Source organism: Chiloscyllium plagiosum, unplaced genomic scaffold (genome assembly GCF_037043375.1).
Source record: "Chiloscyllium plagiosum isolate Xiang-an unplaced genomic scaffold, Cpla_swu_hap1 HiC_scaffold_44, whole genome shotgun sequence".
NCBI lineage: Eukaryota > Metazoa > Chordata > Chondrichthyes > Orectolobiformes > Hemiscylliidae > Chiloscyllium > Chiloscyllium plagiosum.
Window position 1 is genome coordinate 55,959,963 of NW_028270182.1, and position 9,502 is coordinate 55,969,464.

Genomic DNA, 9,502 nt, shown 5'->3' on the forward strand with positions numbered 1-9,502 from the left:
TTTCTCCTCATTGTGATCGAGCAGGGGTCGCAGCAGGTCAGAGAATGAGTGTATGCCTTCACACACAGAGAGCTGGTTCCTGATATAATTGCTTTCATGGGGTTCAAGCTCAGATGGAGAAATGAATCCTCACATGTCTACAGTCTCACCTAAATATGACCGCAGTTGTAGTTTGTGAGCTCTGACGGTAGCAGAAGCCTTGTCCACACACACAACAAGTGAACGATTCTTTCCTACTGTAACCGGAGCCTTTTCATTCCATGTTCTACCTCTGATCAAGTTCTATTTGGGATAAAATGCGTGATTTGACCAGATCATGGTGGAGTGATAGTTCTTTCTTTAAAGCTTCCCCTTCTAATATGCTCCGAAATTGATGTTGTCTATTTTTAAAAATCAAGAGAATGAGAAAGAGTCTCTCACAGACTCTGGATTGTGCCTGAAAATAGGGATTGAAGTTCAGGGGTTTAGACACCAACAATTTGACTGGAATTCTGCCAGAATCTTTCATAAACCCACGCTCCACTACTGAGAAGGAGCAGGTCAGCAGGTGGATGTGAACACCATCAACGCCCTGTTCACTCGAGGTCAAACACTGTCCGGAGTTGTCTGACATCCTGTCCGTTGGAGCAGACATTTCCTCTAACTGAATGATCGAAGGTGAGGCCTCTGTCTTCAATCCCCAACACAAATCCACTGTCTCGCCACTGAGTAGAGAGTGTGGCCTTGGTAAAGCACAGCAGGACAGCCAGCATCCGAGGAGCAGGGGAATCGACGTTTTAAGCAAGAGGCCATCATTTGAAATGAGGCTCGTGAGCCAAGGCGGTAGAGAGAAAAATAGGAGGAGGTCTGGTAGCTAAGAGTGTGATAGGCGGGTTGAAGTGGTGGTAATGGTGATCGGTCGGAGATCAGTGTGGAGCAGATCGTCGATAAGGAAGCTGGACAGATAGGAAAGATCATGAGATCGTTGCCAACTTAGAACATTAGAACTGGGATAAGATGGGAGGAGGAAAATGAGAAATATATTGAAGCCCACATTGGTGCCGTGTGGTTGGAGGGTTCCTATGTGAAATATGAGGCCTTCTTCCTCCTGGAGTCGGGTGGTAAATGTGGAGCGATGGTGGATGCCCAGGACCTGCATGTACTTATCTGAGTGGGTGGGAGAGTTGAAGTGTTCGGCCACAGGGCAGAGATGTAATTTGGTGTGGGTGCCCCAGAGATGTTCTCCGAAGCGCTCTGCAATAAGGCACTCTGTCTCCCAAATGTAGGGGAGACTGCATTGGGAGCAACGGATAGAGTAAATGTCATGTGTGGAAATGCAGGATAAACACTGATGGATGTGGATGAATCCTTTGAGTCTTTGGACGGAGTTGAAGGCGGAGGTGTGGCTGGAATTTGCAATTCTTGTGATGGAATGGGAAGTTGCTTCGAGGGGAGGGTGGTTTGGTGGGTGACGTGGACCTGACAAGGGAGTCACGGAGGGAATGATCTTCACAGAAAGCGGCTAGAGGCGAGGTGGGAAATACATCTCTGCTGATTGCGTCCGTTTGAAAATTGGGAAATGGCGGAGGATGATATGATGTCAACGGTATTTGGTGGGGTGGAAGGTGATGACCGGGGGATTCTGTCTTTTTCATAGATGGAGGGGTGGGTCTTGAGTGCGGAGTTGCTGGAAGTGGACGAGATGCGCTGGAACGCAGAATTGGCCACATTGGTGGAGAAATTGCCTCACCACTGACTCAATCTTCCCCTTGATAATTGTCAGAGTCTGAACCAGTTACGTCATGACTATGGAGACATACTTCACCCCATTAACATCATACGGCTCTTCGATATCTCTGCTCATCTGCAGCTCAAACTATTTTCCATCCCTTTCGACTAAATTATCGTAATGCACTTCCATCCGTCCTGTCACATTCCCTCTCTATTCTGGTCAAACTTCCTCTGCCTCTATTCATGCGTGTACTTGATCTTTGTTCAGTGTTTTATTGTAACTTATTTGAAAGAAGTTTTTACCACCGCCCATTTTCCCAACCATGTGCTGCTGCCATCGCAGCTTTATCTTTCCACATGGGCTCTCACACGGTGGAAGGGAAGGGGTTGTCGGTTGTTCACCCAATGTTTCAATCCTGAGGATTTTGAACAACTCTGCTGCACGTCGGAGTATTCGCAACAGGGGTTCTTCACCGATCACTGCTCTGCTACTTATCAAAATTTTCGTCATTTTATTCAAATGTTTAAACTGTCTCCGCTCAGTCTGTCGTTGCAATGTCCTACAGCCCACTCAAGAACAATTAGAGATGGTCAATAAATGCCAACCCAGCCAGCGAACCACACCAAGATTTTATTTCCTTTTTTAAAAAAAACTCTCTCAGATATCTACTTTGCCTCGAATTCCAACCTTTTGATCATGGTCGATTTTAACTGTTTCATGTCTGGCGCCCGAGATTTCATGCATCAAGACCATAAAGCATGAAATATCTTCACTCAGGAGATCGCAGAATGCCGTTAGAAAAGGAGTAACTCACCAAGTTATGTAGACAATCTGTGATACGAGTTGAAATCAACGGCAGTAAATTGTATCAATCCTGCATCATGTCTTTCATATATGGAAACTTCAAAGTTTTTCCTCTGAAAGGAGTTTAAGCAAATTTTGATTGCAGTCACATAACGAGATATTGGGAAGCTGACGAAGTGTTATAAGAAACAAGTGATCAAGCAAGGAGGATTCAAACAGACGTTTAAACCACAAAACTCTGATTGCATCACAAACCTCGGGTCATGGAGTTTGTTCTACTCGAGGCCACCATTTTCTTGTCAGTATAAAAGCAACACATTCGCGCATGGATCCACAGCTCAGTGATTGGAGCTCTCGTCTTGTTTGCCAGTGGTTATGAGAAGTCCCACTGGAGCCTTGCTGCATTTTCTCACATATACTGCAGCAAACAGCCGAATGTGCTTTCTCACTGTTATTCGGAAGTATTTCTGATGAAAAAGCGTGAAATCATTCTCTCCAGGGCTAATGTGTTTGAGTTTGAATTTCCACTTCTGTGTTTCCCCTTCGAGAAACATGAGGAAACAAGCAACTGATGCGAAGAATGTTCCCGTTTGGCAGGAAGAACAACGTGACACATTAGAAGCCGTAGAGCAACGGGGAAACAGTGGGAGAGGAAAAGTACAGGGAAGCGGCTTAATGCTCCTTTTCCTTACGTAGCGACAAAACAACTACGCAAACCCAAAGAAAACACGCAGGGGTTGGAAGAACACCGGAAGCCAGGCTGCCTCAGGAGGTATACGTTCATCATGTATCAATACTTCATGGCTGGGCCTATCCTCCAACGGCAGCCTGCTGCTGGTTTGCCTCTTTGCTTACGTAAACAGACTCTGGTTTTAAATCTAAAGTGAAGGAAGAAGAAGCCAAATGGTTAAAAACATTGCAAAGGAAGCCACTGAGGTCCTGGTGGATAAAGCCATTAGAAAAGGCAAGGCGGGGTTTCATGGGGTGGTGGAAATGACCAATAGATCTCTTGGTGTGAAAAACACAGTTGTGTCCAGATGGAAGTTTTCCAGATGATGTGAATTTGGTGAGAATAAACAGGAAGGAATTTCCTACGGGCAGATGAATCTATAACTAAAGTTTAGAATCTCAAAACCAGTGATGGATTATAAAGAAAAATTTGGAGCACGGCTTGTTTTGTTTTCATTCTCCAGTTATTGAAATCGGGAATGATTTTTTTCCAGAAAAAAGTAGTTTCAATAGCTAATTCTAAAATATTTATAAAGGTGCGAACAGACACACAAAGAATGAATTTAAACGGGACAGAGAGTCTGCGCTGTACGGATGGGGTTGTGTTAAGTGCACATTCTCTAATTTGCTAAGGTTAATTGGAAAGAAATTGTATAACACCTACAATTGAGTACGACTAAGTGTGAAAATATCCAATTGTTAGGAACGGTTTTGCAGCTTGATCTAAGTCAACTTCTATAAATTCTGTAAGAACTGAACTATTTGTGTTAGCTCAACATTTCAGGAAAGCTGGTTAGTTCAGTACGTTTCAAAACTGGTTACGATACAAAGTGATACCAACAGTGCGGGATTAATTCTCGCAATGTCTCAGTTTACCATTCTGATCCTGATATCTCCACTCGCCTAATCCATTAGACGATGGCGAGAATCAAAGGGAAATTATACCATAGTGAGTTTGTACTGATCTGTCGATATCAAGCACCTTTTTGTTTTCATTTGTTGCCTTGAACATTTCGCTGCAATCACAGAGAAGGGATTGAGTCCATTTGCTGCACACTCGTCTTCCTCCAAAATATCCAGTGAAAAGACTCGAAACAAATTCCTGTTTGAATTCTCTAAACTTCACAACAGTAATTTAAAATAACTTTATCATTTCGATTCGAGTTTTTCCAACAACATACAAAATGTCCAATGAGATAAGCATCATTCTTTTTGCATTGTTTTAATAACCGGTACGAGTATACAGCAATTGCAACAATATGAAAAAAGCTCCGCGTCCTTTCCACAAAATAACACAGTTGAAAAGTGTGGTTCTGGAAGAAGGGAAGGGCTGATGCCCGAAACATCGATTCTCCTGCTTCTTGGATGCTGCCTGGCCTGCTGTGTTTTTCTAGCACCACACTTTTAAACTCTGGTCTCCAGCATCTGCAGTCCTCACTTTCTCCACAGTATGACAGAGTGCAGGATCAGCGTTATGAGAAAGCGAATCCATCTCAAACATCATCTCGGTATCTCTGTCGAGAGTTGGATATTCTCCTGGAGAGTATTTCTGACTGTTCGTAAGTAACGGAGGCATTTCCCAAGTACAGAAGACTCCACAAAATCAGAAGTTAGATTTTTAGAGTAAAAACTGTTTTATTCAACGTAGTTTTGCAACGTTTAAATACATATACATGCATACATGCATGCACATACATGCATACATGCATGCACCCATTTATATTTATGTGTGTGTGTGTTTGTGTGTCTAAATATGTGCGTTTGTGTGTGTGTCTGTAAGAATTGAGATGATTGGAAACAGATGGTCAGGCAATTGGATGTTCTTCCTGTAGAATGCGGGAAGTAAGAGTCACTAATAGTGTCCCAGATATCTGCATCTGCGGGAACAGCACCCAGACCGAGTTCCTTGGAAAGTGTGTTCGGGAAAAGATACTAGACATTGGATCATTCGGGAGACTGAGGAGGTAATTGAGATGAGTTATAAGCAGTGGGTAACACCTCAGGTACAAGAAAAAGATCGATGGGTTTTAGTCGGGAAACGAAAAGGGAGCTGCTAGACAGTGTATGCATCTCCTGTGGCCGTACTCCTCTGTTACAAGCATACCGTTATTGAAAATTTTTGAGGGGGAGTGACTTACCAGGGGTTAAACATGGGGTACAGGTCTCTCGCACAGAGATTGTCACTTTTGCTCAGAACGGTAGGGGAGAGAGAAGGAGACCATTATTTTTGGAGACTTCATATTGAGGGGAATAGATTGCAGTTTCAGTGGGTACGGGACACGCGTACGTTTGGTGTGTTGCCTCCCAGCTCACACAGTTTGTGATATCTCGAACCGTGTTTTTGCTATCCTTAAGAGGGCGGGGACCAGACCCAAGTCATGGTCCACATATGCACCAACAACACAGATAAGAAAAGGCATGTGGATGTAAGGCAGAAATTCAGGTAGCTAGAGTGACATCTTCGATCCAGATCTAAAAGTTGTTCTCTCTCATTTGTTACCCCTGACACATCCTACAAAGATGAAGAATACAGACAGAGCTTTTGAAAATGTGGCTACTGGGATGGTGCCGGGGGGACGGATTCGGACACCTGGACAATTTTGTCTCTTTCTGGAGTAGGTGATACCTCTACAAATAGGATGGTTTTCACCTGAACCTCAGAATAACCAATATCCTGCGGGGTGGGGGCGGGGATAATTTGCTAATGCTCTTGAGGAAACGAATTCAGCAGCCGAATGGGAACCTGAATTTTAGCTCAATTGTACACGAGGTTTTGAGTTGTGAGGACGTAATTATGTTTTCAGGTTTGCAAGGGTGTACTGGCAAGGATGAAGATGGTTTGAAGGGTCTTTACATCAACGCCAGGATCATCTGGAATAATATAGGATAACTTATAGCATTGGTAGTTAACTGGGATTTCGAAGTTGTGGCCATTAAAGAGAAATGAATAGAGCAGTGAAAGGACTGGGTGTTCCTGGTGCCGCAGTCTCGATCTTTCAGTAAGAGCAAGCAAGATGGTGAAAGAGGGTGAGGTGTCACATGATTAACCAAGGACAGTATTACGGTAGCAGAAAGGATATTTGATGAGCACTCGACAGAGTCTACTGAGCTAGAATGGTCTGATATCAGACTCAGTAAAGGAGAGATCCCGGCGAATAGAGTTTCAATAGCACACTGAAACGTTCCAGAGATATAGAATAAAAGATCGCAAAGACGATTCTGGATAGGATCGAAAATAACGGGATAGTTGTTCTGGGGAACTTAACTGTCCAAATATTGATTGGAAAATTTATAGTTTGAGTAAATATGATCGGTGAATTTTTCTCCAATGTGTGCAGGAGGGTTCCCTGACACGGCCGCTTAGACAGGCGAACAAAAAGCAAAGCCACATTGGATTTGGTACTGGATAATGATGCAAGCCATGTGTTCGATTTGGAGGGAAGTGAGCACTTTTGTGATAGGAACAGGTTTATATGATAGGGTAAGAGATATTGCTGGGAGAAAGGTGATTAGGCAAGAGTTAGGATGCATACAATGGAGAAATTAACTGCAGGTGTTGGCTCCAACTGAAATCTGGAGCTTGCTCATGGAGGAGCGACTGCGTGCCCTGGATAAGTACGTATGAAATAACACAGGGAAAATGTGGTCGTGTCAGGGAGCTGTGTGTACTGAAAATGTTGAATCTCTTGTCAAGAGGGAGAAGGAGGATGATGTAAAGATGAGATGTTCAGGCTCAGATCGGGTGCTTGAGAATTAGAAATGAGCCAGGAAGGACCAAAAGAGAGAGCTAAGTCGATCTAAGAGGGGATTCGAGAAGTCTTTGGCTGGCAGAATGGAGGAAAACCCTGAAGCCTTTTGTTGGCATTTCAGGAGCAATGGAATGACTAGCATATGATTAGAACCTGTCAGGAATCGTAGTGGGAGGTTGTCCGTCCAGACCGAGGAAAGGTAAGGCGCTGAATGAATAATTTTCATCAGTGTCACAAATGAAATTAGACAATGATGTCATGGAGAATATTGAGATATTGGAATATATGAAATTGATGGTCATAGGTCGCTTGTTTGGGCAATTCTTGAAAATGTGAAAATAGACCTGTCCCTTGGCCTTAATGGTAGTTATCCTCGGATTCTCTGGGAATCGTGGGTGGAGAGTGCTGTACTTTTAACTATGAACTTTGTGTCATCCGTGTCTATGTGATTAGCACGAGAAGACTCAAATTTAGCAAATCTTGTCCCCTTCTACAACATGAGGAGTAGAAAAATCTCTGGTAATTGTAAAACAATGAGTCTTAGTTTCGGTGAAGGTAACGTTTTGGAAAAGATTATGATAGATAGGATTTATGATTATCTAATTTGGAAGTAGTGGATTCGGGATAGTCAATTCGATTTTGTGAAGAGTAGTTTGTGCTTCACAAACCTTATGGAGCTCATTGAGAATGTGAGCAAATAGGTGGATGAGGGTGAAGCGATTGAAATAGTGGATATGGTTTTCACGAAGGCATTGATAATATTCCCCACGGTAGGCTATTGCATAAATTACGCAGGCATAGGATTGATAGCTATTTAGCTGTTTGGATCAAAAAATGGCCACCTGAAAGAAGGCAGAGTGGTTAGTTGATGGGAAACTTTCGTCCTGGAGTTCAGAGACTAATGGTATACCAGAAGCTTTTTCGTTGATCTACTACAGTTGACATTTGTATAAATAACCTGGATTAGGGCATGGAATGATGGGTCAGTAAATTAGCCAATGGCTTGAAGCTCGATGGAGTTGTCAACTGTGTCAAATGCTGCTGCAGGTTGCAGTGGGACATGTACAATGTGCAGAGCTGAGCTCAGACGTCGCAAACAGAGATTAATGTGGGAACATGTGTAGTCATTCACTTTGGAAGGAACAACAAGAAGAAAAATTTTGGGCTAAAACTCATATTCTTGAAAGTTTAGGTGAGCAGATAGAAATTGGTGATAATGTGCATAAAACTCTGAAAGTTATCAACCATGTTGATAGGTTTGTTGGGAAGGAGCACGTTATGTTAGATTTATTGGGAGAAGGATTGAGTTTCACAGCCATGAGTTCATGTTGCACTCCAGAAATTCTCTGGCGTTGCTGCACTTGTGAAGTTGCGAACAGTTCCGATCGCCACATCATTGGACGGATGTGCAAGCATTTGAAAGGGTGCAAAGGAGATTTACTACGATGCTGTCTTGTATGGAGGGAACGTCTTACGAGGAAAGACTGAGTGACTTGATGTTGTTTATGAGAGAGATACGAAGTTTGGGAAGTGATTTAATAGATACATACAAGGTGATCAGAGGTTTGGTTAAGGTGGACAGTGAAGGACTTTATTCTTCAAATGGTCATGGTTGGAAGAAGGGCTCACAGTTTAAAGTTGAGACTGATAGATGGCGAGGTAGGTTCTTTTCTCAATGAGTAGGAAAGGTGGAGAACGCCTTGCATTCAACAGTCGTAGACTCATCAACTTTCAGGGATTTTAAATGATCAGGGGATAATCTTTTGAGTTACAATGATGAAATACCGTTAAGCTGGACTGCTGATTAATATCGCAGGTTGCTTTCAACATCAAGGGCAAAAGACCCTTTATTGCACAGTAATATTCGGTCCTCGAACTGTTCTTCAGCCTGATGCTGCAATCATCCCTGGTCACTATCAGTGAAATGAGCGCCTGGCGAGGATAAATCTCGCAACTTCGGTAGCTCACACATTTCTAATCTGTTATAGAAGCACGGCAACCTGATCAATTTTCCCACTGGAGCTGGCAAAAGAGGACGACGAACGGCTCCTGATCTAGCAACTGAGGCCAGAAATCCAATTACTCAATTTTTTGCTGTGGATCTAACATGAAAATCAGCTCAGAGGTGGTTGTAATGAGAATGGATCAGGTTCAGGAAAAAGACAGAGAAAACTGGTGAAAAACAGATGTTACTGAATATAAGTTTACCGTGCCTTCCTGCGTTGATCACGGACACTTTTACATCACCACTGTCATGGGATTTTCCTTCCATCGGTTTCAGCTCGTCACAGAATTCAATTCACTGACACTTCTTCAACTTCCTTTGGACAGTTCATACGACACAGTGACCCACATTGCACACAACGTCAACAATCTTCAGCATTACTACAGTCAAGGGCACGTGGCATGGTTTGTATAACTAGTAGAGATGGAGCAACGTTATGCAGGGGCAAATTGAATTTCAGGTTAGATTAGATTATATTCCCTACAGTGCGAAAACAGGCTCTTC